Source organism: Prionailurus bengalensis, chromosome B4 (genome assembly GCF_016509475.1).
Source record: "Prionailurus bengalensis isolate Pbe53 chromosome B4, Fcat_Pben_1.1_paternal_pri, whole genome shotgun sequence".
In the NCBI taxonomy this organism is placed as follows: Eukaryota; Metazoa; Chordata; class Mammalia; order Carnivora; family Felidae; genus Prionailurus; species Prionailurus bengalensis.
In genome coordinates, this window is record NC_057358.1 from 22,078,748 (window position 1) to 22,091,209 (window position 12,462).

A 12,462-nucleotide genomic window follows, 5' to 3' on the forward strand; every position below is an offset into this window, starting at 1 on the left:
GAGAGAGACAGCATGAGTTGGGGAGGGAGAGAGAGAGAGAGAGATTGAGAGAGAGAGAGAGAGAGAGAGAGAGAGAGAATTCGAAGCAGCCTCCAGGTTCGGAGCTGTCAGCACAGAGCCTGATTCAGGGCTTGAACCCACAGACTGTGAGATCATGACCTGAGCCAAAGTTGAACACTCAGTTGACTGATCCACCCAGGTGCCCCTACATCTTGATTTTAAAATTACGTTTTATTTAAAATTATTTATTTAAAATAATTTTATTTTATTTAAAATTACGTTTGATTACTAACAAGATTGAACATCTTCTTATTAGTTTATTTGCCATTTGTGGTCCTTCTTCTGTGAAATGCCTGTTGTGTCTTTTGCCTGTTCTTCTACTGTATTATTTGCTTTATTCTCACTGGGTTCAAGGAGTTTTTAAAAATGTATTATGAACCCTACTCCTCTAATGGTTGTATGTGTTGTATATAGTCTTCTTTCAGGTTTTGACTTGTCTTTTCACTTTATTTACAGTATTATTTTTTAAACAGCTTAATTGTGGGGGAGGGCACCTGAGTGGCTCAATCAGTTAAGCCTCCAACTATGGCTCAGGTCTGATCTCACTGTTGGTGAGCTTGAGCCCTGCTTAGGGTAAACATGAGCCCCTCTTCTCTCTTCTTCTGTCCCTCCTGGGATTCTCTCTCTCTCTCTCTCTCAAAACAAACAAACAAACAAACAACAACAACAACAAACAAATGGAATTATACAGTATGCATTCAGTTTTGCCTGGCTTCATTCACTCAGTATAATTATTTTGGATTCATCCATATTGTTGCATATATAAGTAGTTCATTCATTTTTATTGCTAAGTAACATTCAATTATATGGATATATTACAATTTGTTTATCCAGTCACATTTTGTTAGATATTTGCATTGTTTGTTTTTAGGCTACTGAAAACAAAGACACTCATAGAAGCCTTTGTATGAACATGTGTTTCTTTCTCTCTTGGCATACCCAGAAGTAGGATGGCTTGGGCGTATGACAGGTGTACATTTAAATTTTACGAGAGTGCCCAACTGTTTTCCAAAGTAGTTGTACCATTTTACACTCTAACTAGCAGTGTTGGAGGGTTTCTTCATGGTATCTTTTTGTGAACAGAAATTCTTAATTTTAAGTTAGTTGAATGCATTGATAATTTCTTTCATTACCTCTTTTTTCATGTTATTTAAGAAGTTCCTCCCTACCTGAGACCATAGTGATACTCTCCTTTATGTTAAAGTTTTTTAGGTTTTGACTCTTGAGTTCAAGTCTTTAATCCTTTGGTGCAGTGAGCATGGTATGATGTGGAATCCAGTTTCATTTTTGCCAGATGGGCGACGAGTTGTCTTAGCACCATGTATCACAGGTCTGTCCTTTCTCTTGTGGGCTTCAACACCACCTCTGCCCTACATCATGTTTTCATATATGCGAGGCTCAGAGTGTCATCTCTGTTCTGTTTCGTTTGTCTAAGTCAGTGCCACACCATGGTGATCAATCACTATAGTTTAAAAAAAATTTTTTTTGACATTTATTTATTTTTGAAAGAGAGAATGAGGGAGTGTGCACGAGGGAGCACACGCAAGAGAGTGCATAAGTGGGGGAGGGACAGAGAGAGGGAGACAGAGGATCCAAAGCAGGCTCCTCGCTGTGAGTCCAGAGCCTGAGGCAGACTCGAACCCATGAACGGTGAGATCATGCCCTGAGCAGAAATCAAGAGTTGGCCGCTTAACCGACTGAGCCACCCAAGCGCCCCAATCAATCACTATAGTTTTATTATAAGTCCTAAAATCTGGTAGTGCAAATCCTTTCACCTTTTTTGTTTTCAAGGACTGTTCTTGTGTTTTGCTCTTCCATATATATTCTGGAATCAACTTTCCAAGTTCTATAAAAACAAAACAAAATAAAACAAAATAAAACAAGATTTCTGGGATTTTGATTGAATTGCATTTAATTCAAAGGTCAATTTGAGAAGAAATGAATCTTTAAAAAAATTAAGTATTCTGACCCAGGAACATGACATTTCTTTCTCTTTGAGCGTTTAGGATCTTTCGGAAAAATTTTACATTTTTTTCCATGGATGTTTCGCAGGCATTTGTTAGGTTTATTCCAAGATTTTACATATTGAAGGTAGATAGTCTGTTTTAAATTCTACTAGTACTTATGTTGAAATTTTAAGAAGAATTAATTTCTTGCTTTTCAAATTTCCCTCCCATTATCCTCTGTCTCAGTGCACACACAGGTTTACACTTCTACGAATTTAATATGGAATTCAACACACAGAAAAACAAATCTTTTCGAACGACATGTCTTTTTTTTTCAATAAATGTGTGTTTTGCATTCTGTTTCAGTTACTATAATGATAATAATTAAAATTATATTTGTTAGACTATATTATTTTTGTCACAACTATGAATAATATATTTATTGAATTATCTCCAGGCACTTAACCAGTTTCAATGCCTACTGGTTAGTTATTTCCTGTTAAACGCCTTCAGTTTTTGAACTTACAGTTTTATTAACCTCCTGGTGAGCTGGAATATGTCATCAGTCAATTTTTGTAAGAAACTTATTGGGTGGTAAATTTATCAGCCTTTTTCATCCGCTGGCTGATATTTTTTTTATAACATTCTTCATTTGCAGGTGTATTTAACATATGTTGCCCTAACATATGAATAGCACATACTATTTATAAAATTCTTGAATCATAAACTCTCTTCCTCCATGTGTTATAAACTGCCTTGTCGTCTGGCATTTACAATTACAGAGGAGATATTGGAAAAGAAACTGTAGTTGGGTTTTTCCCCTCAGTTTGGTTGGTTTTAGGACTCCTTAACAAATTCTTTAAGTTTAAAATTTTTATGAGGCTATGTCATAATATTTATTTCTGCTTGTTAAGCTTTTCTGGAAGATGTTAAACTATCAATTTCTGATCTCAAGTTTGCTTTTTTAGGTCTGGAATATTTTATCCTCTCCAACCTCCTATTATCTGTTCTTTTACTCTTCGGCTTTCTCTCCAAGATCTCTCTTTCAAGTACACCATTCCCTTTGTGCATATTTTTTTTTAACAACTTTATTCATTTGGCTCTTATTCTGGGGATGCTTCTCAAGTTGATTCCCTACAGTATGAATTGATTTTATGTATGCCTACGGATTTTGTTTCAGCCACTACATATTTCATTTTGCTACACTTGTGTCTTATTTCAGACAGTTCTTATTTAATCATTCTTTAATCATATTGGGCTCAGAGAGCAGAGAGTGTTCAAAATGTTTTTCTGTTTATTAACGTCTGTGTGAAAGGAACACAATACGGGATTTTTCTTTAAGCCATATACTTCGCTTTCTCTTTTCTTAGACGAGAGAAGTTTACAGATAGATAATGGATTAATTTAGCACATATTTACTGAGCACTTGCTACATGCCAGGCACAGTTCCAGACACTGGGGATACGGCAGTGAACAAAATAGGCACACGCACACACAAATCCCTACACGCGTGGAGGCTATCGTCCTCAGAGCAGACACGGGGAATAAGCAAACAAATAAAACACTCGTGCATCAGGTGGAGAAGCGATCTAGAGAAAAGTAAAATGAGGTGCATGGGGGTGCGTGTGGGCTGCTTTCACACTAAGAAGTTACCAGTATTTGGGGGAGAAGACTCCAGGCGCAAAAAACTGCTAGTCCAGGATCCTTCGGCAGGAGTACGCCTGGTGGATGTGAGGACGAACAAGGATGCCCAGGTGGTTTGAGTTTAGCCAGCGAGGGAGGGGCTGACCTCTAGGAAGTGACGTCGGGAGGCACCGAGGACCGGATCACGTAGGGCTTCTTGGCTTTGACTTGTTTCTTCACGACATGGGTATGCAGCAGGGGATTTGAGAACGGAGGTGTGACATGACACGATCTTAATTTTTTTTTTTTTTTTTTTTTTTAACAGCATCACTCTGGCTTCTGGGTTGGAAATTGACGGCAGAGGCCGGAAGACCAGCTGAGAGGCTGCTGCAGTGACCCAGGTAAGGGATGCTGGTGACCCGGGCCAGGTGGTAGTGGTGGAGAAGTGCCAACTTTAGATCTGTTTTTTTATATATTTTGAAGCGGACGTAACATGATTGGCTGAAGCTTTGGATGTCAGGTGAAAGAAAGAAAGAGTTAAGGATGAGTTGGAGGCTATTTGCCTGAGAACTGGCATAGAGTTGCTACCTCTGAGCAGGAGAAGACAGAGAGAGAAGATTTGGGAAGAGGAGGGCTTCTGTTTTATATGTCATAGGTGTGAGAGGCCTCCCGGATATGTCAGCAGAGCCGATGTGTAGACAACTGGACACAGTAGTGTGAAGTTCAAGGGAGAGGTCAGGCTGGAGAAATGACTTGAGAGTTATCAGTGGCCGAACGGTGTTTGAAACTGTGATTCCGGTGACACCAAAGGGAAAACTGTAGATAAATAAGCGTGCTGACATTTTCACCTGTTTCATTCACTTTTGAGTTTGACTTGTTGATCTTATTTCTGCAGTTGTCCTGGGGGATTGGCTTTAGGGCTTCTCCTGCGTCTGTGAGCCATGTTGGGTTACTTTGTTTTGTTTCCTTTCGCCAGTGTGGAAGGTCCATCTGGGTCTGTGTGGGAGCAGGTACGGGGTGGGAGGTTTGCGCTCACCTCATCACTGCTGAGTGCAGAAGTTTTCTTCTAGACCTAAAGATGGTGTGCAGGTTGATAGAAAAACATCTTTGGTGCCTGGGATAACGGAGACATTCCTCAGATCCTGGTTTGTTCTGTTGGATGTGGATTTCCCACTCCGCCTTCAGTTTAGTTGCCTACCACATTGTCCGGCCCCAGCTCTGCTGATTCTTCAGCTCAGAGACCAGGGCGCTGAGCATGGCACTGAGGCCTGGGTAATCGTCACATTCCCGGACAAGGAATTTGTCCAGTGGTGGACATACAGGCCCATCGAGTCGTTCCTGGGATTGATACAAGGCTGTCGGGAGAAAGAAACCCTCTTTCCACGGGACCTACTGAACTAAAACAGTCCTGGAATTGATAGTTGTTACTCCTTTGCTGCATAGAGGGAGCATGTTTAGAGGAGGAGAGAATGCAGCTTTCATAAAGAGGAAAAGCCAGGTGAGAGATGGGAGAGAATATGTGCCCTAACAGCATTGTTTAAAGATCTTGCCCTGAGCTGTATCTGAAGTCACTGTTGGGCAGCTCCTTGCTTGCTTGCTTGCTTCCTTCCCGTATCTTTCCTCTCCTTCCTTTATTCTTTTCTTTCCTTCCCCCACCCCCCTTCTTTCTGGAATATGCCTTTTGGAATTGGCTTTCTCTTCCTTTGCAGTTGGAATAGTTCTCATCTCATGCCTGTTCAATCCTTCAGGCAATCCTCAGGCCCAGGTATGGGAAATAAGGGTCTTTACAAATGGTTCCTTGAACAAAAGAGGCACATTTAGATGCTTCGCTAAACTCTTTTTTTCTGTATCTCAGAGATGCCATCACTGTCGTTTCGGGATATGTTTTTCTACAGTCACATAGGCAGGACTTACAGAGCCAGCCCTGGACGTCCTGAGTTGCCAGCTGAGACTGGAATAAGGGTCAGTGGTGAATGAGTTCATTACAGTCTTTTCCTCCCAGTTTCTATTTTAGTGGAGGACAGATATCAAACAAATAGATGCAATTTAAATAGTAAAGCAGACAAGTGCAAGGGAGCCCGGGGTCAGTTCTGGAAAGGAAGGGCCGCTCTGAGGAGGTATTTTCGAATATCGTAAGAGCAAAGTAAGTGCACGAACATGTGGTGGTCTGGGTGGATGCAGTCCGGGCCGAGGAAATAGTGAGGGCCCCGAGAGAGAATGAGCTTATGTATGCAACTGCCAGAACGCTTTTATGGAAAGAACGGGGTGAAGGATGATGAGAATGGCAATCAGAGTTGTACAGGGACCTGGTCCTGTCCAGCCTCGGGTGTGATGGCAAGGATTTGGGATGTTCTGAAGAGACGAACTCCCTGGGGGTGAAATCAGGGAGGGCTGCTGGGAGGAGGTGGCAGGACCAGGAATGACAGCCTGAGCTCTTCCCCCGCCCCATGTAAACCTCTTTCCCCTTCACTGCAGCCTTGGGGGAAGGAGGGCAGTGGGGGCAGGGTCTGCAAGCCACAGTAGGATTTTGGTATTTGTCCAAGAGCAGTGAGGAGCTATGGAAGGATTTTAAGCAGCAACGGGCTCAAGTTGGATCCTCACTGAAGTATTGTACTCGGAACCAGAGGAAGGGAGCGTTACATAGTAGAAATCTTGGTTATCCCTCGCTCCCCCCTCCAAAACATGTTTAAAATTGTCAACAACAGAAATAAAACTTCCTCTAATCCGCACCTTCCCCCCAGCCCCTCAAAAAAAGAAACCAATGAGTGTACTAAGGAACTTTGGGCTGGCTTTGAACAGGGAAGTGATGTGATTCAATGTCTGCTTTAAAACCGTCACTAATGTTCTGTGGCAGACTGACCAAGCTCCCTTTCACTTGTCTGCTTTACTATTTAAGTTGCATCTATTTGTTTGATATCTGTGTCCTCCACCAAAATAAGGACTGGGAGGAAAGGACAGGGAGACCAGTTAAGGGCTGACGCCGTGGTCCAGGGGCGAGGCCATGGTGACTTGGACCAGAGTGGTAGTGCCAGAGAGTCATCAGAAAGCAGGGGATAAAGCCGATGAGGTTTGCTGATGGAGTGGTCACAGGGTTTGAGCACATGACATAAGTGTCATGTTGCCTGAATGAAGAAGTCCTTGTGCCACTTTACTGATAGGGGCAAGTCTTAGGGGCAGATTTTGAGAGAGGGTGCAAAAAGGTCTACGTGAGCTCTGTTGTGTTAAGATACCGCCAGACATCCAGAAGGGGATGTGTGCCGGGTGGATTTGTCTGGAGCTCTGGCGAGAGGCCGGGGAAGGAGATAACGTGAGGGATTCAATGGCATGCGGGTGGATTTAAGGGTGTTGTGTTTGGTGACAAGTCCCAGCATGTGAGTGTGGGGAAGCTGGAGACCTGAGCTCTTGGAAGACCTAAAAGAAGAGGCTTCTAGACTTGAGAGGGGCTGTCACAAAGCAGGTCACCAGGGTGGTGTGGAGCCCCGGAGACCGTGTGCACCAGTGTGTTCAGGAGAAGGTGGGTGTGATAAGATATTGCTGAGTGGCCACGTATAATGGGGAGTGGGAAGTCTTTGCTGGATTTGCCTTCGTCGTCATAAACATCAAGGCCGGGGTGTGGGAGAGGTGGAGAACACTCTAGGTAGGGACTGACTCTGGACCAAGTGTAGAGTGGGCAGTCCCTCTTACGTGGCAGCCACTGAGGCCGACCAGGGTGTGCAGATGCTGCCCAAAACGTCTTGCCTCTGCTAGAATATCATAAGCGACGGGCTGGATTGTCTGATGAAAAAACCAAAATGGCGCCACCACTGCTGTGGTGGAGAGAAAGGCAGATTGCTGGGAGTTTCAGTAAGATGAAGATTATTTTGTTATCTTTATGTGTGATGTTTGAATGTGACCTGCACAGGAAACCCGAATGAGAAGCTCAGGACAGAACTGCAGCTGCAAGGGGCGCCTGGGGGGCTCAGTCGCTTGAGCATCCAACTCTTGATTTCAGCCCAGGTCATGATCTCACCGTTTGTGAGTCTGAGCCCCGCATCAGGCTCGGTGCTGATGGTGCATTGCCTGCTTGGGATTCTCTCTCTTGCTTTCTCTCATCCTCTCCCCTGTTTACTCTCTCTGTCTCTGTCTCTCTCTCTGTCTCTCTCTCTGTCTCTCTCAAAATAAATAAACTTAAAACATTTGTTTAAATAAATAAAAAATAAAAATAAAAAACGAAACTGCAGCTGCTTCTGAGGGACTGCAGGTAATAGATGAATTTGGCAGAAACCAGTGAGTGTTTGTGGTTCTTAGCACAGTCTGTTGGTAATCCCATCCAACATCTATTTCCATGAGTAGCTCAGTTTTATTGTTTCTTTTGCAAATCACCTTTAAGTTGGGTGCCCGATATGTGCTAAAATCAACCTGAGGGAGAAAAACTTCTGTGGCATTTAAAAGGATTTGACATGTGCTAGTTTGGACAATTCCCAGCAAGAGGGGACATTTTGTTAGGACATTCCACTGAATAAATTGCACTCTTTTTTTTTTAATGTCTATTTATTTTTATTTTTATTTATTTTTTATATTTATTTTATATACATATAAATACATGTTTTTTATTTTATATTTATTGATATTTTATTTTTATTTATTAAACACTGATTTAAATGTTAAGGAGAGAAAGACAGAGTGTGAGCAGGGGAGAGGCAGAGAGAGAGGGAGACACAGAATCCGAAGCAGGCTCCAGGCTCTGAGCTGTCAGCACAGAGCCTGATGTGGGGCTCGAACTTACAGACTGTGAGATCATGGCCTGAGCCAAAGTCGGACGCTTAACCGACTGAGCCACCCAGGCGCCCCAGTTGTCTGTACTCTTTTGAAGACAGTACAATTCCATTCACTTTTAGGGGATTAAAGATCTAAAAAATAAGAGGGAATGAGGGCCATTCTAATATAAACAGTTATAATTATGGAGTTCGCACCCAGCTGGGTGGAGAGAAATGATCAGAACCCACCTCAAGAACACTTCACAGTAAGTTTGAGATTTTGGAATTCTTATATTTGAGGGTCGTGTCTGATTAATGAGCTAACTCATCTCTGGAAGGTAGCCTGTCACTCCGAGCTATCCAATTCTGTGAGCCTCTGTTTACAAATTACATTTGTCAAAGTTGGTACTGAGAGAATACGATATAACCAGTAAAACTTGCACCTTCTCATACTTAGACTGGTTTTCTAGAACAGTTTTCACTGGGCTGATGTTTGAATATTTGGTTAACATGACCATGCTTTTTAACGTGTCCTTTCTAATCTTCAGAAGAAATTTAAATGTCTCTGGGAACACAGTTAAAGGAGTAATTAATTTTTCCTGGCAGGGGTCAGGAAAGACTTCGGAACAAATGTAACATTTGAGGCAAGGCTGGAAAGATGGATAGTTTTCTGGTAGAAAAGGGAAGAAAGCGTTTCATGCGGAGGGGAAGCATGAGCAGGAGCAAGACCACGTGGAAATGCCTCAGGTGCTTGGATCCAGGCCAATTGCAGTGAAAAAAAGGAATACTTTGGAATTAAGGGCTTTAAAGACAGGAGCAGGCCTTTGTGGTGTCCAGGCTTTCTAGTTAGCAAGTGCATGAGCTGCTAGGCGGCCTGCTGTCTCTGGGGCAGGATTGATCGCCATTTCCTACTGTGGCACTTTCCTGCTGCTTTGACATTTGCATGAACCTGGCAGAGGATGCGGACTGATGTTGCTCAGAACTGAAGATTGATTTTCAGTCCTGGGAAGGTTTGTAGGTGACCTTTAGAGCCAGCTGAACTGGGTGATTGCTCAGAGAACAGACTAGAACGAGTGATGTTAAGGAGGCGCCAACGGTAGGTACCCAAGGTCCGACTTCCAGAGGGCAGGCTCTCCTTGATCACTGTTAACCCAGGTGGGGTCCCACTCAGACTGTGTCATGAAGGCTGTCAGAGGAGAGGCAGTGTAACCAGTGCCTCCACCATCAGTGCTGGGAAGTACGTGATGGATGCCACCATGGTAGTAGTATCAGTAGGGGTATGCTAGCCCTGGGTATCTTGCCCTCAAAATCAGGATGCCCCTGTATTAGTCAGGGTTCTGCAGAGAGATAGAATCAATAGAGGGTGTGTGTGTGTGTGTGTGTGTGTGTGTGTGTGTGTAGCCGTATCCATACCCATATCCATGAGAGAGAAAGAGAGAGATTTTAAGGAATTGGTTCGTGTGATTCTTAGGGCTGACAAATCCAAAAATCTGCAGGGTGGGAGGGCAGGCTGGAGACTCAGGGCAGAGCTCATATTGTAGTTCAAGTCTAAAGGTTGTCGTCCACTGACAGTTTCTTCTTGTTTGGGGAGGTCAGTCTTTGTTCTTTTAGGGCTTCAACTGATTGGACGAGGCCCACCTATATTATGGAGGGTAATCTGTGTTACTCAGTGTCCACTGATTTAAATGTTAATATTATCCGAAAAAACACCCTCACAGAAATATTCGGGATAATGTTTGACTAAATATCTGGGCATCGTTAACCATCACAACCTCTAAAGACTGCTTGTAGAGTGAGGATTCTCTATTAGTCAGTGTCTGTTTATCATCGTTTTGCCAACAAAACAGCAGGGAATTTTTATTATTTCTTCCATGTTGCTATATGCCCAGTACCAACAGCATTCCCTGGCATATAGTGAATGCTTAAGAAGTGTTTTTTATAAATTGAATGAATAATAGAATAAACATTGACTTCAGTTATTTGGAAACACAGTACCTGGCACTCCAGTTATCTTCATCCTGGCCAGAATGTTTGTGCTAACATGATATGATTGCCCAGAGTTGCTCCGTATGTCTGGCTTGAGCCTCTGCATCTTCCCAGACGTAACGTAGGCATCTTTGGAAGTTGATTGTAACTTTTTCATGTTGCTCATTACCATGGATACCCTGGGAACAGCCTCCGTTGCACTGTGATTTGGCGTGTTCCATTGGGCGGCTCTTAGCCGAGCGAGAACCCTCAATGAATGATCTGAGGAATCTCAGTTATTTTAGTTGTGTGTATATATATATATATATATACCATATATATATATATATATCATATATATATATGTGGTATGTATAATAGTATATACCATCTCTGTATCGGGAGAGGGCTGAAGAGAGAAAGTTCATCAGGGAGGGGGTGCACATGCGAAGGGCAATGGAGAAAAACATCTGCTTCCGATTTTGTCCACAAGCGAGCGAAGACTGATCCATGCTTAGGTTGCTCGCAATGTTCAGATTTTCCTGTTGTTTCGCACCCTTTTTTCAAAAGCTTATTTATTTATTTTAAGAGAGACAGAGACAGCGCAGGTGGTGGGAGGTGTAGAGAGAGAGGGAGAGAGAGAGAGTATCCCAAGCAGGCTCCACACTGCCAGCGCAGAGCCCAGTCTGGGTCTCGAATCCACAAAGCTGTGAGATCATGACCTGAGCCCAAACCAAGAGCTGGACACTCAACCAACTGAGCCCCCGGGCACCCCTAGTTTGCACCCTGTGTAAACACTGACGTTATCCTAAGGACTGTGCTGGACATTTTTGCACCATGTTCCCTGCCTTCCATTAACCTACATCCCAGATAGGTGTCTGGGAGGCAGAGGTGTGTGTTCAACTTTTCTACCTGGTGTGGCAACATTATTTGTACGGGTTAGAATTTGAGTGAGAACTTCTGTGGGAAAACAGAGCGGTTGGGGTGATGGCGAAGGGGATCGTTCTCTGCCAGCAGCGATGGGGAAAGAGGTCTAGAGATGGGGTTGGAAGGATTAAACAAAGTGCCAAAGAACATTTGCTTGGTTGGAGTGAAGGAAAGGGAAAGACCGTAGGAGGTGAAGAAGGAATCAAGAAAGCTGGCAGAAGGGCCTCAGGACCACCAGAAGGAGCCATTTAGGAAGCGAAGACTACGGGGCCCAGAGAATCTTACTGACCCATAAGAATATCTCTTTTGGGGGCGCCTGGGTGGCTCAGTCGGTTAAGCGTCCGACTTCAGCTCAAGTCATGGTCTCATGGTTTGCAGGTTTGAGCCCCGTGTCGGGCTCTGTGCTGACAGCTCAGACCCTGGAGCCTGCTTCAGATTCTGTGTCTCCCCACCTCTCTGCCCCTCCCATGCTCATGCTCTATCTCTCTCTGTCTCTCAATAATAAATAAATGTTAAAAAAAAGTATCTCTTTTGAAAAACACTTTATAGTGTCTGACACTCAGCCCGTAGGGATGTGATATGATCAAAATATTTGGCAAGAAAAAAGACCTCTTTGTGTCTCTGCAGAGGAAACTAGCAAGAAACGGGGCGGGGGGGGGCGGCTGAGGGGCTAGCTAGGGTTTTGTCTTGAGGAATAAAAGAGAAAGGAAGGGAATGAAGGTGTTGGAGGAAGTATTGGCATTTTATTTCTTCTAGAATTTGGATGAAGACTGTGATGCATCTTTTACTTGCTGGTCTTCTGACCCTGGGTGATTGGGGTGACTCTCAGAGGTGATTTGAGGAGTTGAACAGTGTGGTGGGTTAAAAACTGCAGTCTTGAGGCAACAAGAAGGGAAGGGTTTGAGAAAATACAATATAGGCGTCTGGGTGGCTCAGTCAGTTAAGCAAATGACTTTGGCTCAGGTCATGATCTCGCAGTTCATGAGTTTGAGCCTCGCATCAGGCTCCCTGCTGTCAGCACAGAGCCCACTTGGGATCTTCTGTCTCCACCTCTTTCTACCCTTACCCCACTCATGCATGCATTCTCTCTCTCTCTCTCTCCCAAAAATGAATAAAACATTTAAAAAAATATGTACTACCAACGCAACTGCAAATCAGCCTCTTGGGTCCGGGGAGAACATGTCAGGATGAGGCGACTATCAAGA

The 12,462-nt window shown here is 43.6% G+C and overlaps 1 protein-coding gene across 1 annotated transcript in view; it reads left to right on the forward strand.

Annotated features, from left to right (window-relative positions):
* Window positions 1-12,462, forward strand: part of KIAA1217 (KIAA1217 ortholog) — a 760,759-nt gene that overhangs the window by 33,950 nt on the left and 714,347 nt on the right. The window contains exon 2 of the mRNA XM_043564643.1: window positions 3,955-4,030. The gene's annotated coding sequence lies outside the window, so the exon portion shown is untranslated. The remainder of the gene's footprint in view (window positions 1-3,954; window positions 4,031-12,462) is intronic.